General features: G+C 37.9%; 1 protein-coding gene across 1 annotated transcript in view; it reads right to left on the bottom strand.

The window, feature by feature from the left end:
- LOC121298501 (kelch domain-containing protein 8B-like) overlaps positions 1–4,119 on the bottom strand; it is a 92,316-nt gene extending 88,197 nt beyond the window's left edge. Inside the window, exon 1 of the mRNA XM_041225644.1 lies at positions 3,776–4,119. The gene's annotated coding sequence lies outside the window, so the exon portion shown is untranslated. The remainder of the gene's footprint in view (positions 1–3,775) is intronic.
- Positions 4,120–17,766: the final 13,647 nt, after the last annotated feature.

The following is a 17,766-nucleotide window of genomic DNA, read 5'->3' as shown; positions in this document are numbered from 1 at the left end:
TTTCATAACTAGTCGAACCTTTTCACTTATTATTGAGACGTATATTATTGTGTGAGAAGATATTCTGACTCATGCAATACTCAATTAATATATATTTTTCCTCTCGGTTTTCAGAGCAGGACCTTCTCCCAGTATGTATGTTTTGTCGAACCAATGGAAGGTGATTCAAATCCATCTTTAATGGGTTACTTTGATCAGACCAAAATGTCACATGCCTTTAGGGAATAGCAGACTTCACGGGAGAAGACAGAAGCTACATGTTGACTCATAAAAGGCATAAATCAATACGGACAGTGAGATAGTATCACCATTATTTTCAAGCCGAATGGTGGCTGGGTATGTGATTATTTGTAGGCACAAAGAAAAAGCATGTTCAGGTATGCATTTATCGTCACTTGTTTGCAATTGCCAATATAATTTTCCTTCCGTCCCTTTTAGCTTTTTTCTCCCACTCTGCAAGATCCATTTCTCAAAGGTCAAAGAACACTAATTGGTATGAACTTCATTAGCTACTCGCTATGTCATTCAATATGAAATGCAGACTCATCTGTAATCTCCAATCCAGCCAATTCATTCACACTACTTTTCTTGCCGGATTTCCATGCACTCTCCAACAAGACCTTTATGACCCCCCTCATATGCATCTCAGAAGCGTTTAAAGAGCTGTTTGATTAAAAACAACCTAAATAAATTCCCACTGAGACACCTGCCTAAAATGTATCTGATCAGACTCAGTGGCACTGGTCTATAACAGAAAGGGACTTGGTACTCTTGCAAATCTGCAAACCACATGTAAATAAGTTGCATTAACTTTTCTTTTTGTCTGATCCCCGTGATGGATTAAACATGTATTAACGTTTCGTTTGTATTATTTTAATAAGTGTCAATTTACATTGGAAATAAATGCCAGGTTCTCTTCAGACAAAACTATATTTATCAACCTCACATATTCCAAGTTAAACTGTCTCTGTTAAACGCCAAAGCATATGCTGTCAAATGTTTCTGGTGATGCAATCCATAACATTGATGAAGACACTAGCTACTTGATTTTGTTGAGTGTTCAGTGCTTGGTTTATTGTACAAACAGACTGAAGCCTAATCAAAGTCACAATACTCTAAAGCAGGAGTGTCCAATCAAGGTCCTGGAGGGCCATTCCAGTCCGTGTTTAACAGGTAAAATGAGATAATTAACCACTTCAGGGTCTGGATGGAGGTTTAATTGGTTCAGTTTAACAATTTAGAACAGGGTTGGCACAAAGACCAGGAGTGGAAGGGCTAACTTTGGCCACCACTGCTCTAAAGCACTTATCTTTACCCAGACATTGTGCTGCAAGGCTGAAAGAGATCCTTATAAAGAGTGTGCCAGCTAAACGAATAAACACCAGCAGCACTAGAAGGAACAATGACCTCTATTCCTGTTCCACTTCAAATGGGATTTTATGTTCAACTGTGGTACTACTTCACTTAGCCATACTGTCAAAAGTGTAACAATGTTACCACTTGGCAGCCCTCCTCATGTCAAGAACTGTCTTATTCCTTTTTAACTTTATTTCAGTAACTTCCAATGAACTACACACTAAAAAGACAATTAGAATTAGATCCTAGAAACCATCCTGTATGTTGTGCTTCTATAGTTGAAGGGCACAGTACAAGTGGTTTTAATCAGTGGTTTTCAATCCAGGTCTAATTAAGTAAGTTATCATTTCAATTATAAGTCTAGTTAAGTAATTGAGAGCTCAAGGAATGAAAACCAGCAGACACAGTGGGTCCCCAGGACCAAGGGTTGAAAACCACTCGTTTAAATAACATATAAGTCTTTGTGAGCCAGCTTGCTGTGGCTGCATTAACAATAACTCAGTGTAAACTCTGCGTATGTTTTCCGCTTTGCGTATCTGCTGTTGAATCGCCATCTAGCAGCAAACGTGACAAACACTTGAAATATGGAACACATTCAATTCAATGTTTTGAGATAGCCATTACATTGTCTGCATTTCACTTCAAAATGTGTTCCCTAGGCCTAGCCTCTATTTAAACTAGCGACCGGAGTTAGCTTAGTTGACCCCATTTATGGGTTAAAAACTCCCCTAAATCTATGTTGTAGGCGAAATATATTTAAGTTTGCTGAGTCATGTCATCGCTTGCGGTCAAATATAGAGCTCGAAATAATGAGACATCAGGAATGAATATGAAATGCAATGGCAACAAGAGCCGTCTTTAAAAATAAGAAGAATCAGATTTTGTAGGTTGTCTACTAGTTTTTCGTGAGACAAAATTCTGATATTTTAAGGCCAAAATGTCAATCTATTACACATAAGATGAACTGACTTGACTTTCAAACAGAAATTTTCCTAACAGTGAGAGGGTTCAAATATTTTCTGTTAAAGGTTGTCAAAGATATGCATGCCAAACATAGATGTCAGCTGTAGTGTTTACACAGTAGGGTATGGACACTATTATTTATTCAATTATTCTATTACATACAGTATACACAATTATGCATATTAATTATGTATATATCATAAAAAAGTAACAGCACTTCAATGGGGGGGCTTCTCAGGGTTTTTTTTTTTTTTTTTTTTTTTTTTTTTATTGTTTATAAATGAATTCCAATATTTCACAGTTTAAATTGTGTTTCATTTTAAAGTTAAAACGTTTTGGAAATTAATCTAATACCTAATCCAATATCCCTGGTCCACATACTGAAACAACCAAACAAATCAAAGGCATTTTTCCCTAGTGTAAAAATGAAGCACTGAGCAATCTGTGGGTTGAAGACAATTTTCAGAATATAACGGTTGGTAATTACACCTGTCAGATTCAAATTTAAATGCTAATTTATGTAATATCAAAGTACCTTTAGCGCATCCGATTACATGTGGCATCAGTGGTAACATGCTTTAGCAGTAGAGATTATATTGTACCTGATATTTTTCTTTCCTTTGCTCTATGAATGAATTTCTAAGGAGCCAGAATTGCATTCAAATGCATATTGTAGAATGTTTAAAGTTACTATGATTCTGTAACTTCAAGTAAACATGATCGTACATTGTGTCATGAGACAAGCGTTCCCTAATAAGCTCATAAGCAGCTGTTGCTGGTAGACACCTATCACATCGAGGTTGCAGCACGCAAAGAAAGCCAGTTTACAAACTGTCTGTACACCGATTTTCTTAGATGCATGTGTCCCTGGAAAATCAAATATGATGTCTCTATAATATCCGTTAGCATTTAACAATATTTAAAGCAACTGCGAATTGCTTTAGAATGTCTTCTCACCAGAGAGCAGTAAAAATGAATGTGTACGGCATGATATAACCGAGATTAAAGTGTATGATATAGGTTCAAATAAGGTTCCCACGTTAACAAATGGACACCATTAATATATTACAGCTACCACTAAACATACAGTACCAATGTGATTATTATCATAAATGCCTTAAAGGGGTGCATACAGAATAATTCAATTCGGCATTTACAATAACAAAGTCACACAATAGTTTTTTTTTTTTGTTTTTTTTTTCATTTTCTTTATAACTTAAGACCTGCGCATTTACAATATCGTGGACTCCAATGACCCCCAAAACAGCTCAAATAATACACTACAAAGCCACTACTGAGCAGAAACTTATGGAATGCGTGCGTATATATTCTGAATATTTGCTGCTAGTTTAAAAAAAACTAAATATGCAGGCTACTAAATACAAAAGTACCACCAACTGTTAAAAAAAAAACACTTAATCACTTTAAAAGCAAACTAAAGGTTTGCATTGCTTACCCGTTTTTTTTTTTTGTTTTGTTTTCTCAATGCAGCTCACAACTCCGACACTTAATAAAACATCCCAAGCATTTGATTTGACCTCTTCCTCGCTTCCAGTGGTTTTCAACCGGTCACTTTTTGCTCGTTTGCCTTCGCTTTGAAACGCTCCATTGTTTATCCTTGCACTCATTAGTATAGTTGCTCTCCAGACACTGTCTTTCTCTACCGGGTTGTCTGTTCTCTGGGTTTTTTATAGCTTCACTCTGGGTATTTTTTCCCCTCTCTTTATGCTCCACCTCTGTATCAACATCTGTGACTGTCAGAGTCGAAGGAATAACAACCACCCACGTGGTTAACCCTTTATACCTGCAAACGAAGTCCTTAGCAAATTAGCAGTACGAGTTTTGTGCGGGGCTGGGGGCGTGGTTAGGTCATTTCAGTACTTTAAGGTAACTAACTAGCAGCTTCAAAAGTATAACAACAAAACAAACAAAAACAGCATTGGTTAGTATAGAATGTATTTAGCGTGTTATTGGTATCTAGCCCAGTTTTCATAGTTTTTGATATTCTGTAGTTATTAGACTATACTACAGCGGCGCTACTGGATAAATTGGTTTGAAATCAGTTGAATGTCTAATTACAGTTTTGGAAATGTCTTATGACAAACCCATTACCTTTGAAAACCTAATAAAAGAACGCATTACTTGTGATTCCAATAACATGGTACCTGGCCGGTTTATATAATATAAATTATAAATGAGATCTGCAGAGTGAGGGAACGTCCTCGGGCCGCAACGGAAGAATAGAGGAACACGGAGCTTTAGAGAACGGCAGTGCATCCGAATTGCAGAGGGAGTTTCATCACGTAATTGAATAGAATATATGAAAGCCAGACTGTAAATGTACCAGCATGCTGCAATTATTATGATTCTAGACGGATGTAGAGTATGCATGCTAATAATGTGAAAAACAATTCTCCTGATGAAAATGCAGCTGTCATTGTTATATGCAAAATTAAGACCTCACGTCTATTTGTTTTGTTCAGTCTACCCATGGCCATTGTTAAGGATGTGTACCGTTTGACCTGATCACAGGGTGCTGAAAGCCATTGAACAAAACTGTAGCCCCTTTATATGATAGAAGCCATGCAAAGCCCGGGGTGCTGGCGCCCCCTAGCACCATAGTTCCAGCTCCCCTGCTTGCTACTGACTTGAACCCACAATTATGCCTCTTTTTCGAGTACTGTTAGGTCTTTTCTCGTAGACTGTTTGCAACTGTACAGCTCGCACAGCTTTGCAGTGCTGCAGGGATGTTACATCACATCTATAATTCAGGGTGAAATTGTGTGGACAGGTCCTAAATGTGGCCAGGCAGTATAATGATCCATTACTTTTCAATATATACTGTATACATAGTTTATCCACCTTGGTCTCTGTGCATGATTTTTAATATAATTCAAATATCTTCAATTATTTTTTGGTTCTGACCTACTGGGCCCAGGAATGCATTTCAATGTATTTCACACATTCCGGGTTCCAAGATATTCTATGGAAAACCACATGGTTACTTTAGGGATTCTCTGGAAATGAGAATGTGTTCATCGGTGGCCAACAGGCAAGAATATTCAAGGAAATACTATAATGGAACAAATGGAAAAGAATCCCATAGATCAATATTGAGTAATTACAGCACTGCCCCTTGTGGTTCTTTCGGAGTTCTACAGGTTAATAACAACACAGAGAGTCAGGTGAGACGGGATTTACATGACAAAGCAGCTCAATATCACAGAGCATTTGCTATGTATTTTGGGGTTTTGTGGCTTAACAATGGAGTAGCACTTTGTACAGAGTAAACCACTGAATTTGAATTCATTTTTTTTTTTTTTGGCAGTGCTACTGAAATGTTGCTTTGGATTTGCAGACAACTAAATCTGCAGGCTAAAGCGTTTAGCTTATTGGGAGATTTTGAGAAAGAACAAGCAAAAAAAAACAACAACAACTTTGAAATCAGCACATTTAAAAGGACATATACAAAGGCCTCTTTACAATTAAGGCAACTTTTTCATAGTCCTGATTTGTTCGTATTGACGTCAATACAAACTCAAAATTAAGGCCACCATCTCCAGGCCGAAGCATATTAAGCCTCTGTTGAATTATCTATCTAATAAGAATGCTATTTTATAAACTACCAGCTAGCTTGTTTCTTTAATCCCTCTGAAAACCTATTGCATGATTCAAAACTATAAGAAACAAATGCCACATTTCTATCTGAACCACAAAACCAGACTGTGAATATCACACTAGGGCTGCAGCCGGTTCCTTCTGCAAAGTCAGAGGTCAATAATTGCTATTTATTAATTCATTTACCAACCTCTACTATCTCCCTGACAGAATAATACATCGACAGCCTTCATGTTCAGCCAGCGTATTATTTTCTGCGGTCAGAGATTGCCTCTCGCATGCAGTGCATTGGACAGGTAGCTTCCACCATCAACGCTAGCTGCAATCCTACCCAGGGCTGAGGGAGTCCCAATTCAAATTGATTTGGCCTGGATCTGCTGCTGATGGAAATAAACAAGCTTGCAAAATGCTTTCAAGTCAGGCCCAGTGGCATAAAACTGACAAAAACAGTACATTTAAAACTAAAATAAATACCAAGAAACACGGTTAAACTGTTTAATGCTAATTGGCGATTTTTTTTTTTTAAATCATCAAAATTGTATTGTATCATTTGTTATAAGCAATTCTATGTTGCTTCTGTAGGCCTGGCAGTTGTGGGACCTGGCAATGACACTGCAAGAAACTAAGACCAAGATTTATTTAATTATTTTTAAAAAGCACCTTTGTGGGAAAGATGCGCTTTATCAGTTACCTTCAGACATTCACCCCAATTAATCAGAGTTAAACACAGAACCCTGGAACAAGTCAGAAAACTGCATTGTTACAGGTGAACATTAATAGAGCACCACTGCAGTACCATTTATAACAAGGCACTGCAACATTAACCACCAGTACTTACATCACCTGAAACCAAGTGTGCATTTCCACACTAGCTTCCAAAGAAAGCCTAGTCTACGGATGCTTAAATAGGTGTATTTAACAATATGCATGTTCATAGAAATCCCAGGCTTGTCTGTGCAATCATATGCAGTGCGTATTGAATATTGAGTACTGTATGATTCCAGCTGATACCCATCCCACAAGATCTCAGATAATGTGGGGTGAAAAACAGCTTGTACCATACAGCACGCTATATTATTTTTACTGTATAGTCAAATAGGAATAAGCCTAATATGATGCCATTTCCTTTTTATACAAGACATCTGATACAATAGCTGGTATTGTATAAAACATTTCAGATGACTATCACACCAGTCTACTATTTATTACATAAAATGGGTGCTGTATGATAGAAGATAATACACTGTGCAAAGGTCAGAGTAGCTACTGGGGCATACTGGCTGCTCTGACCACAATTGGGTGAAATCAGCTTGTGTCTTGCACAGCATCCAATACTATAACTGTTTTTCAACCATATTTAAATATGAATAATTTTGCGGTGATATCATTGCCATCTGATACAAACTATCTGACACAAGTCATGTGAGATGACCGTGTCACATCAGTATCAACTTTATATGCCATATCCTTGCTTTAGAAGTCTGTGTTGAACATGCTGTTTTTTCAAGGTGTCCTGTACATTGTTTGTACCCCATCTATCTTTGTCTTTGCTTCCCTGAGCTCCAGCAAACAGAAGACAGCATGTTTAGGAGCAGGCCTGTTTAGTTTAAAGTGGAAAGAGAGTTTAAATAATGGAGGACGTGTTTTCCTGCAACTGACACTAAACTGAAGGCTGAACTAAACTTTTTTGCTTTCCATGACCGGTTATTTATAGAACCCAAACTAAACAAGAATGTCAGTGGCATGCGTCATCTATAGGTCCATAGCTACAGCACCCAAGATACAACAACCTAGTAACTGAAATAAACAAACCAATACAGAGCTGTAACAATACAAAGTGATCTCATTATTAAGGGAACAGTATAATGTAATGTTGCTGCATTGCTGGAAGATGAATGCAGCACAGTCGTGTAGGTCTCTTTCTCTCTCAGTTTACAGAGCACAGTGAGTAGGCACATTCAACAAGCAAGAGTATCAAAAGCACTGTGTGAAACTTGGTGTGTAGGAAGCAAATCCCACAAGCTATCTCAGGGTGGTAGGCGTACATGGTCATTTGCTATTAGTTGCACCCCCTAAAGTAACTACCTAATGTATCCAATTCCCAGTGCTGCAGTGGTAAATAAACAAGTGGGTAAACTCCTGTCTGGCGGAGCTGAACAGATAAACATGAACAGGTGCATTGTTATTAGCCCTCAGCCAACCAGAGCCCCCTCATACAGTTCTTCCCCCTCAGGTATTGTCTAGTGGCCACGCCCCCCTGCTCGCACCACAGCTGTGACAGAACTTTCAGCTGTCACTCTTGTGCGCAGCAACACAACACACGCTCACCGTTGAAATATCGTGTCTTTAACAAAGGATTTGCAGGTCACAGGAGACTAGAAGTGAGTAAACGCTGTATCCATTATATGAGAAGTGGTTAAACACTATATTGCCCAAATTAAAAGTGGGTAAACTCTGTTTAGCTGTGTATACCCTCGAATACACCAATTCCCTTGGTGTACTGCGCTATGCACCAAACCTGTCAGATAAAACAGCTTTCTGAGCTATTCAATCAAAAACACACACCACAAGGTCTTAACTGAAACCCGATGTTCCAAAAAACAAACATACACAAAACCTCTTTTAATAGAGTGATACGGGACTTCTGTACAATATTGTCCCCCACTCCTCCCATGAGGATGGAGTGTCCTATGCTCTGTTGACAGTGTCCAAGAGGTGATGCAGTTTGTCAGTTTCCTTACATGAATGGGAGTTAGGTAGCATGTATACTGTTAAACAGATCTAAGGGAGCTGCAGGTCTCAAACAGTACAGGGTCATCTACAGCGTTAAGATATCCCTGTGTTATATCCATGAGTGTCTTACGTTCTTGTAAAACACTGAGCTGATATTTTTCAAAGCTGTACACTCAGAAATCTGATACAGTCGTCATAGTTCAGCGAACACAGCTCTAGTAGTTCCAATGATTGCGGGTCCGCTTCTCCCAATCTCTGCACTAGGCAGTCAGCCTAGTACAGGTCTCAGGTGACAAAATGCTCAAGCCTCTACAGTAGGTTCGCTGCTCTCATGGTTATGCACAGCTGGACAGTGAGGCAGCAGATGGACCCAGTTTTGAGACCCAAGCCAAGTTATCTTTGTAATCCACATGTGCATTTCATAGGTGTCAGAAACTAAGTTTTGAAAGAAACACGTGTGTTGTTTAGCTCACAGCATGATACTGTATCTGGTACTACACATTTGTATGCCATGCTTTTAGGTATTAATGCTTGGTTCCCACCCCATCAATGGCTTTTTTCTGTCATCAACCAAACAGTTGCTTCCCGTGAAATGACCCAGGTAGTGCAAGTGTAGCAGATATCCTGAGAATATGACTGAGAAGACGTCTTTGCAAGGACCTCTGAAAACAGGACAATGGATGAGCCATTAAACACCATGAGGTCACCGACTGCTACTTGCACCTCTGTATAGCAAAGCCAGGGGAGGCTTCAGAAACCAATTTAATGCAGTTTACAAAAGTGTACAAGGTTTGTTTTTAAAAGCCATCTCAAATTCACAGCAGCTTTGTTAAAAGATGTCTAAACAAAACCATGTTCTTATCTCAAATATGCTGCTCAAGGTTAAAGCATGCACTTTGCTTAAATGAGCAGACATGCTTTTAATACTACCCTTTAAAGATCTTCACCCATGCACTGGGGTCTCAGGGTCTGACAGTACGCTGGCATACACTCAAAAAAGACACCTAATACATCAATCATGTCGATATAAATTAGAATGGGTCACTTGCATCAGATGCTACAGCGTTTAAATCAATTGGATTTAATGCATTTGCACACAGCTTCCCTGAAGGTACAGAAGGAATCAATACAGGAAAAAATAAAAACATTTAAATGCACTCTGTTTAAATTCCAGAGAGCATTGCACACCGTCAAAAAGTAAATCTTCAATAGGCAACTATAACTGTAAAAACAGCTAACTTCATTGCTAACTGCTATTCTGCAAACACACTAATTGGAGTGATATTCTGTGCAATTATTTGTTCTTGTCAAAGGAGACATCTGTTTGGCGATGTGTCGCAATTGCTTTGTTTATTTCTCAGACTGCCACCATGCAAGCCAGATCCTGTTACTAAATATCTGAATCTCAACAAGAAGAATAAAGGTTAACAAACATTGTCTTGCTGTATGGTGTATCCGAGTTTCCATACAGTGCCGGCAGTCGCCTGGTAGCTTTTAGCTAAATGCAGTGATCTGGCACTCCAGTCTTTGATTTCCTTATTTAGAAAGCAATGCAATGCTAACTCTACTGTCTTCACCTGCTCAATTATACTGGGATTTCAATAATGTACTGTAGTTTCAGAATGAACATGAGTGCTGGAAAATGTAGGGCTGTAACCCTATTATAAATATTTTGGAAACATAACATATTCATCACAATAGAAATATGATGCAGCATGAATATACCTAAAAGCATGCCATAGTATTTATAAGTGTATTTTGATACACATAAAACTTTTGGTAGTTTCAAAACCCTGTAATCCTGTTACTGTATATTTTTTGAATTTCTAGGTTCTCCCCATTTAAATATATATCTGGCTGGTAAACAAAATATATATTGGCGTAGTAATGTTAGACATGAGAATCCCAGTGTGCATTTACTTTAAAAGTCCTGGACACAACATCAAGTTAAATTGACTGTAGCTAACAAAATCATTTCATACCTTTTCCATGCCAAGTACATCCATTTACAATATTGGCCTCAAATGTGCAGCTTGACAAAGATGTGTCTTCATTTTAAAAAGAAATCTGGTACTACACCAGGTTAAAGAAATCTCTGTTTGCAGGACATGCTTTCAAATAGTCTTGCACTTTCATTGTCATCCCACCTCTTCAGGGCTCTTTTTCCTGACCACAACTAACCAGTGGCTTCCCCTAATGACTGACACACTTTGCAGCCAGTAAGATGCTTGACTTCAAAGACACTTTTTCGATGAAACGACCTAGGAAGTGCAAGTGTAACAGAATTCCTGTAAGGAAAGGCAAGCAAACTGGGACGTTTCCTTTATGTCAACTCCCACGGCATAGCAATTTGATCCATTCCTGGTTTTACTATGTATTTAATAAAGACACACCTGAGCTTGTTACCTGTACACTGGGGCCAATCAAGCTTACAGTAAAACCTGCAATGGGTAACATTTATTAAAGTTCAATATTTTGTTAGCTACAACCACTAATATCTAGAATGGGTTCATAAAGAGTTTAAGGGTGCAGTATTTAGAACTGCTGATTTAGTGTAATAAAATAGACCCAATACTGAATACTTCGAAGTTACAAAAAACACATTGCAGCAGCAATAAACAGTATATAGACACCAGACCGTTTAGGTATCATTATACACAGTACTGAATTATACACTCACTGGACTAGTCTGAAATAGCCCTCAGAAGATCGGTCTGAACCAAGTTAACGTTGTAGAGTTCAGAGGTCAGGGCTGTGCGGGTTTGGGTGCCCACCTTACCTAAAAACACCTACAAAGAAATAAAAAAAACACACAGACTTTATACTAGTGCTTCAGGGTTGAATTAGCGTTCCCTAGTTCAGCACATTTCCCCTGTTTCGAAAAGTGCTGTCAATATGATTTACTGTCTCTTCCATCAACAAAGAGAACAAGAACATTTTCAACTGCCTACAGGTATCTCCCCAGTACACACACATTAAAACATGCTTTTGCATGCGATGTTAGAGTTTATAGAGCTGTCCAGTAAAATAATTTGAATGGTGCTGAAAAAACTGGGATAGCTGTAGCAATACTCAAGATTTCCATTATGTTCGATCCTATGTTAGATTGTCGCAGCAGTTTTAAACCCCCATCCTTTATTCTTACTACTGTGACTCCCAATTTAAATAGATATAGGGCCATGTTTTCAAAGCCTTGACACCAGCCTTTAACACATTTTTTTTAAAAAAGAGAAAATTCAATGTTGCTAAATAAAATAAAAAACAAATAACAATAATAATAATAAACTATTTTATATAGCGCCTTTAAAAGCAATCCTCCCAAAGGCTTTACATGAAAAACACAAATCACAAAAAAAAAAAAAAAAAAACATTCACTATAATGTCTTTCTAAAAAAGTAAGTCTTTAAAGATTAAAAGCACTCAAAATGGCTGAATCTCTGATTTCTTTAGGAATGGTGTTCCAGAGCTTTGGGGCATAACCACAAAAGGCCCTTGTCACCCATGGAGCTTAGACGAGCAGGGGGAACACATAACAGTCAAGAATCAGGTGAGCAAAAGTTGCAGGGAGTGTAAACAGATAAAAGATCAGATAAGTACTGTGGAGCCAAACCATGCAGAGCCTTAAAAGGTAAGAAGAAGAATTTTAACATCAACTCGAAAACCAAGGACTCCAAAACAGGAGTGATGTGATCACTTGCATGTGACCTAGTCAGAATTCTAGCTGCTGAGTTCTGAACACATTTCAATTTGTTAAGTGTGCTTTTTTAGTCGGGCGTTACAATAATCTATCTGTGAGAAAGAAAAAAAAAAGCAGCATAAACCAGTACTTGAATTATATGTCTTTGTTATTTGGTGGTAGTTCTGTAAGACTAAAAGGTGTTTTTCCCTTTCAAAAGGTTGATTAAAGTCTGCATTAGACGCTAAAAATAATCCCCATAGTCTTCAAAAACAGTGTTGATGAAAGGAGAGGGACAATGACACAGTCAGCATTCACTATGACAGCTTCACCTCAATCCTGATCTCAACACCCTCGGCCCTGCCAGTCAGACCTGGGTCTCTCAACAAAGGCTGCCAATTGTGACTAAATGCATGGCAGCTATTGAGTAGCTACTGTGAGCCCACCTATAAAATAGAGGAGAGACAGTGAACAGGACCCGCATGGGCTTCTACAAATGAAAATGAAACACAGTCCCGCCGCCTAATCAGAACACTGATAATCGGGATTCCTGCTTAAATAGAATGCAACTCTGGGAGACGGTTCTTCGTAATGCTATTTATGTTGTCAATTTGTTAATTGTGATACAGTACTTTGAAATGATGAACGGAGATCTCTTTTCAGAGCAAGATAAGTTTGTTCAGCACAGTGCAGTGAGAGTTCACTATGGCCTGCGTAAACCAGGTTGAACTCTTGAAGGAGCCCGAGTCTCCTGCCGTTTCTCAGGCTGCTGTTGCAAAGAAAGCTGGCGTGTCAACATCGCAGGTGCCGCGTCTTGTGATGCGATTTCATTCTTTTTCATTTCATGTACAAATAATGATATATTTAACATTTAATCAATGTGATGTAATTTCATTATTTTTCTTTTCATTTAGAACCAAAAAAGTTCATCTCAAGTTCACCCTGGCATGGAGGGAGGAGGGAGGGAAGGCACGTCGCTCACCCACTCCCAGCTACCTGCAGAAGGAGTAATAGATTATTTAAAGTTAAACAACTGCCACTGGTTATTATTATCTTATAGACCTCTGTCTTTTCCGAATGTCTTATCTTTATTAACATCATTACTGGTCACCCTCTTATGTTGCAGAGAATCTTTTGATTGTCAACTTGTTTCATTATTTAAACATACTCAGATATTTAAAAAGCAATTGCTGCATCTTTGTAAGCAGTGTCACGGACCACTGGAGTTTTAATTGCAATACCTGAAGTGTTTACTGTAGTACTGGATGCTGAGCCCCATTTCATCAACGGTCTTTGAAATACCTGCATAGTCCACATTCAAGTGTAATACACATGCAAAATATCGTCAACAGAAGAAACATGGCGATATGTTTTTGGTTATGGCAATTTCACCTTGGCGGTTAACTCTTCCCCCAGGTGTCCGTGGACAGGAAGTAATCTAATGCCGCCACTGTTCTTGGTTTAGTCACGGCATCAGAGACCAGGGCGGTGTTGTTCAGATCCAAGTTGAAAATCAGCTTCCTTTGTCTCGGTTGCGGTAACTCAGGTGAACGCTGCAGACGATGTGGTCGCTTCTCTTCTGCGCAGACCGGTCACAATCCGGACACTCGGCGGATTCAATTTGCTTTTTGTTGCCAGAATCGTCTGTGTCTTTTTCTTCATTTTTAGCATGACTGCACCCACCTGGTCCAATAGCTTTAACAGCAAACATACTATTCAAGTTTTCACTCGACAGTAATCAAACGTTGATACAACCTATATTATTCACCCCGAGTACATTTTTTAAAAACGTTTCAGTTCGTATGATTAAGAAAGTTTAAGTAAAGACGTAAAGAGCTTACATGACCAAAATAAGTATCCTGCTATTAAAATAAATACACAAAAACCGATTTCAATTACATGAAGTATATTTATGATACAGAATCGTTGTAGTGCAAATGTTAAACATAACAGCATGCAGCAAACTATAGGAAAACAGTACCAAGAAATCTCATAAAAATAGAAAAAAAAAAATGTTTATCACAGAATTTCAAGCGACAAAGCAATGTGCTTGGATGGTTTTGCTGATTTTGTCTTAAGTAACTCAGAAAAAGTGACAGTGTGTTCTAGTTATTAATGAATGATAGACTGTAAGCGAGGTAGCAGAAGTTCACAAAATGCCCTAAACATTAGCATTTAAACTTAGTAATAGTAATTTAATATCGTCATGGTATACGTATCTAAATATTAAATTTCTTAACTTTTTTTTTTTTTTTTTTTTTTTTTTAAATACTCGCATTCTCCACTTAAAAAGGAAATCCAGGACAGTCACAGCGTGCGAATCAAGTACAACGCCGCTTGTCAAGTATATTTTGCCGGTACGCACGCACTTCCAGAAACATTCATTTCCCTAAGATTACATAAAGAATAAATAAAGATTACATGTTTTTTTTTTTTTTTTTTTTTTTTTAATCCTGGTCAACGACAAATCACTTACAAAAAATCAACAGCAACTTTTCCGGCAATATATTGATACAGCAGACCGGCGCCATCTGTTGGTAGCCTGCTCCGATAAACTTCCCTTTCTAGCTTGTATTTAAAAATAATATACATAATACACTGGGATAACTACAGTATTCTAGTAGCGGCCATGTCTAAAATACATTAAAATGCACAACATACACTGCGGGTTCTATTGAGTGAGCTGTTTTTTTTTCCTGTTGTGTTTTTATTTTCGCCTCATCATTCCCAGTGGTTCTGGGCCAATACTGAGCTATTATCAGTTTCTCTGACTCTGGAAATGTTGTAGATTTACACAACCGTGCCTAGCTGCTATAGTTAACATACCATACTGCAACTGTCAGAATAACATATGGTGTCACTGCATGTATTGTACCTACACAAGTGCTACTATACATTGTGCTGCAGTTCAGAGTGTAGCGGTCAGAGTGGAACTCTGTCGCTTCTCAGATAGGCTTTGGCACAAGGCTCCCCTAGCACACCTGCTGGGTGTTCCAGTCTGGACACCAACGTACATCCACAGAAATCAGATCCCGACCATTCATAAAAGGTGTCTGCAGGTCTTTTTTTAGTCTTGTTAGATAGAGTGGGCAGCTCCTAGGCCCTTTAAACTTTACATTATGAATATTCATAGAAAAAATAACCTTAATTATCCAAATGCTAAACATTAGCACCTGCTGGATAAGGCATTAAAATTATACAGATAAAAGACAAGTGTCACAGACTTTGATTAGAACTAATCCTGGACTACCTTACCTGTTAACACCAGGTAGTCCAAGATTAGTGATAACCAGCAACTGAGAAACCAGTTGAAAGGGTAATGAAGCTATGGCTTCATCAGGATAAGATAACAGAATAATTAAGGTAACAGTCACACCTGACCTTAATAGATGTATCCCAGAGGCCTGGTAGCCATTCACACGACCTTAAAAATGTGCAGTCATGATGTTTTCAATGAAGTGAATGGCAGTCACGTGTCTTAAACACATACGGACAGTGCATTTTTTAGATGATGAGATTGCCATAAGGATAATTGTATATGCAATTGGAAATTAAGTGGACATAGACAGAGGGAAGGAGATTATTTGATACAGAGTGGTGAGGGAATGGATGAGCTAGTCAGGTTTCTGATTCATAATCACTTGGATCCTTCAAGATCAATCAGCTAGTAGGAACCGGACAAGCTTTTCAAACATTTTCTTATTTTCTTTACACACAAAAAACACACAGTAAGATTTTTAAGATACTGTGACTTATATTTATTGTGCAAAAAACAAGAATAAAAAAATATCCACAGCAAATAAATGATTAAAAAAAAAGCAAAAACTGCATTGCATTAATATGTTGGGTTCGGTACCCGTGCTCATCAGCCAGACTGATTGCGCGCAGACCGGTCACACCCTTCAGGACGGCACATTTTAATTCATAAGCAACTATAAATCTCTCTTTACATTAAGGGTTAAAACCTGAAGCAAAGATTATAAAGCTTCCGTCAGTGCCAGAAAGTCCTAATATACATCACGTCAATATATATTTCCTACACACAACGTTATCATTTTTCATAAATGCAGTATGTTGACAACCTTAAATGCTTACGTATAACCAGTATCCCTCTGTACACCTTTACAGCACCAGACCACATAGTAAAAAATCCAGACACCAGCACCATAAAATTTCCCATTAATATTTCCATGCCAGACTGTACCATTTAAGCCTATTCTGATTAACCTGTTGGTTCTTACTGACAATGTTTAAAGCAGCTTTTAAACAACCTCTTAATTCCTAGTTAGAACATACAATGGGTGTGCAAACTAGCTTGCTCTTTGTGCTGCTTTTCAGGTACTGTATGTGTGTTAACTAAGACTAACCATTTCAAATGAATATGATTTGATTTCTGATTTAGAATGTATGCCAAAAAGATTCAGGCCTGCCAGGAATGGAAAATTAGCACCTTGATAAAAATATTGCAATTTAATAATAATAAAACTAATAGTAAATAATAATAATAATAATGCCCCATTACAGTGTGCATTAATGATGGTAATGTTTCACCTTTCTTTTAATAGCGACCCCCAATTACTCTTAATTCTGCAGTCTTTGTTGTACATGCTGCAGTGCAGGTCTTTTTCTTAACCTCATCAGCCTGCAGCACGCATATAGCTGCTCTTGATAAGCACAGTAGCCTACGATGCATATTTTCCTCAAAGTGAAATGGGTCTCATGCAAATTGTTCAAATCATTCCAGCATAAAATACCTTTCCTGTTGGGGGACTTCTTTTCCCCAGGTTTATATTTCCTGCAAGCTCACAATTGTGCAGCAAGTTAAAATGTTGTTGTACTATGGGCTTTTTTAAATTCTGAATTATGGACACTGATGTATTTTTTTTTTTTTTTTAAGAGATTGCCTTTGGCTGCCAGATATATATTTCTTTTACCCAAATAGTTTCATCCCCCCCCCCCCCATTTAGATTTCTACATATGGTTTCAAGCTACATTTTATCTGTGTTGCCACTGGACAAAATAAAGGCTACACTACTTAAGAAGCATATAATGCACAAATTCAGGTGGAATTTGTGCATTATATGCTTCTTAAACAACACTTCATGTAGGTTTTAAGCACAAAAAAGGGAGGGGTGGGGGTGGGGGTGGGAGTTAACTTCAGTATTGCACAAACTTATACTAAGTAGTACATTTGCATTTAAAAGTACCATACTATACAAGAAAACAGTTTAGTTTAACAACTAACGCTTGTCATTAAGGCTTTGGCATTTTAAACAATTTTGTGGGGGTGTAATTAAGTATAATAAAATCCTATCCTTCTTTAACATTGGGACATTTCATAAAAATGGTACGTTTGTTACACTAAATAAGACTTTTTCAGGTATCCCACCATGCTAAAAATAAAGCTTGCTACTTGACTA

The sequence above is a fragment of the Polyodon spathula genome, chromosome 23 (assembly GCF_017654505.1).
Source record: "Polyodon spathula isolate WHYD16114869_AA chromosome 23, ASM1765450v1, whole genome shotgun sequence".
Classification (NCBI taxonomy): Eukaryota; Metazoa; Chordata; class Actinopteri; order Acipenseriformes; family Polyodontidae; genus Polyodon; species Polyodon spathula.
This window is presented reverse-complemented; position numbering and strand designations above follow the sequence as displayed.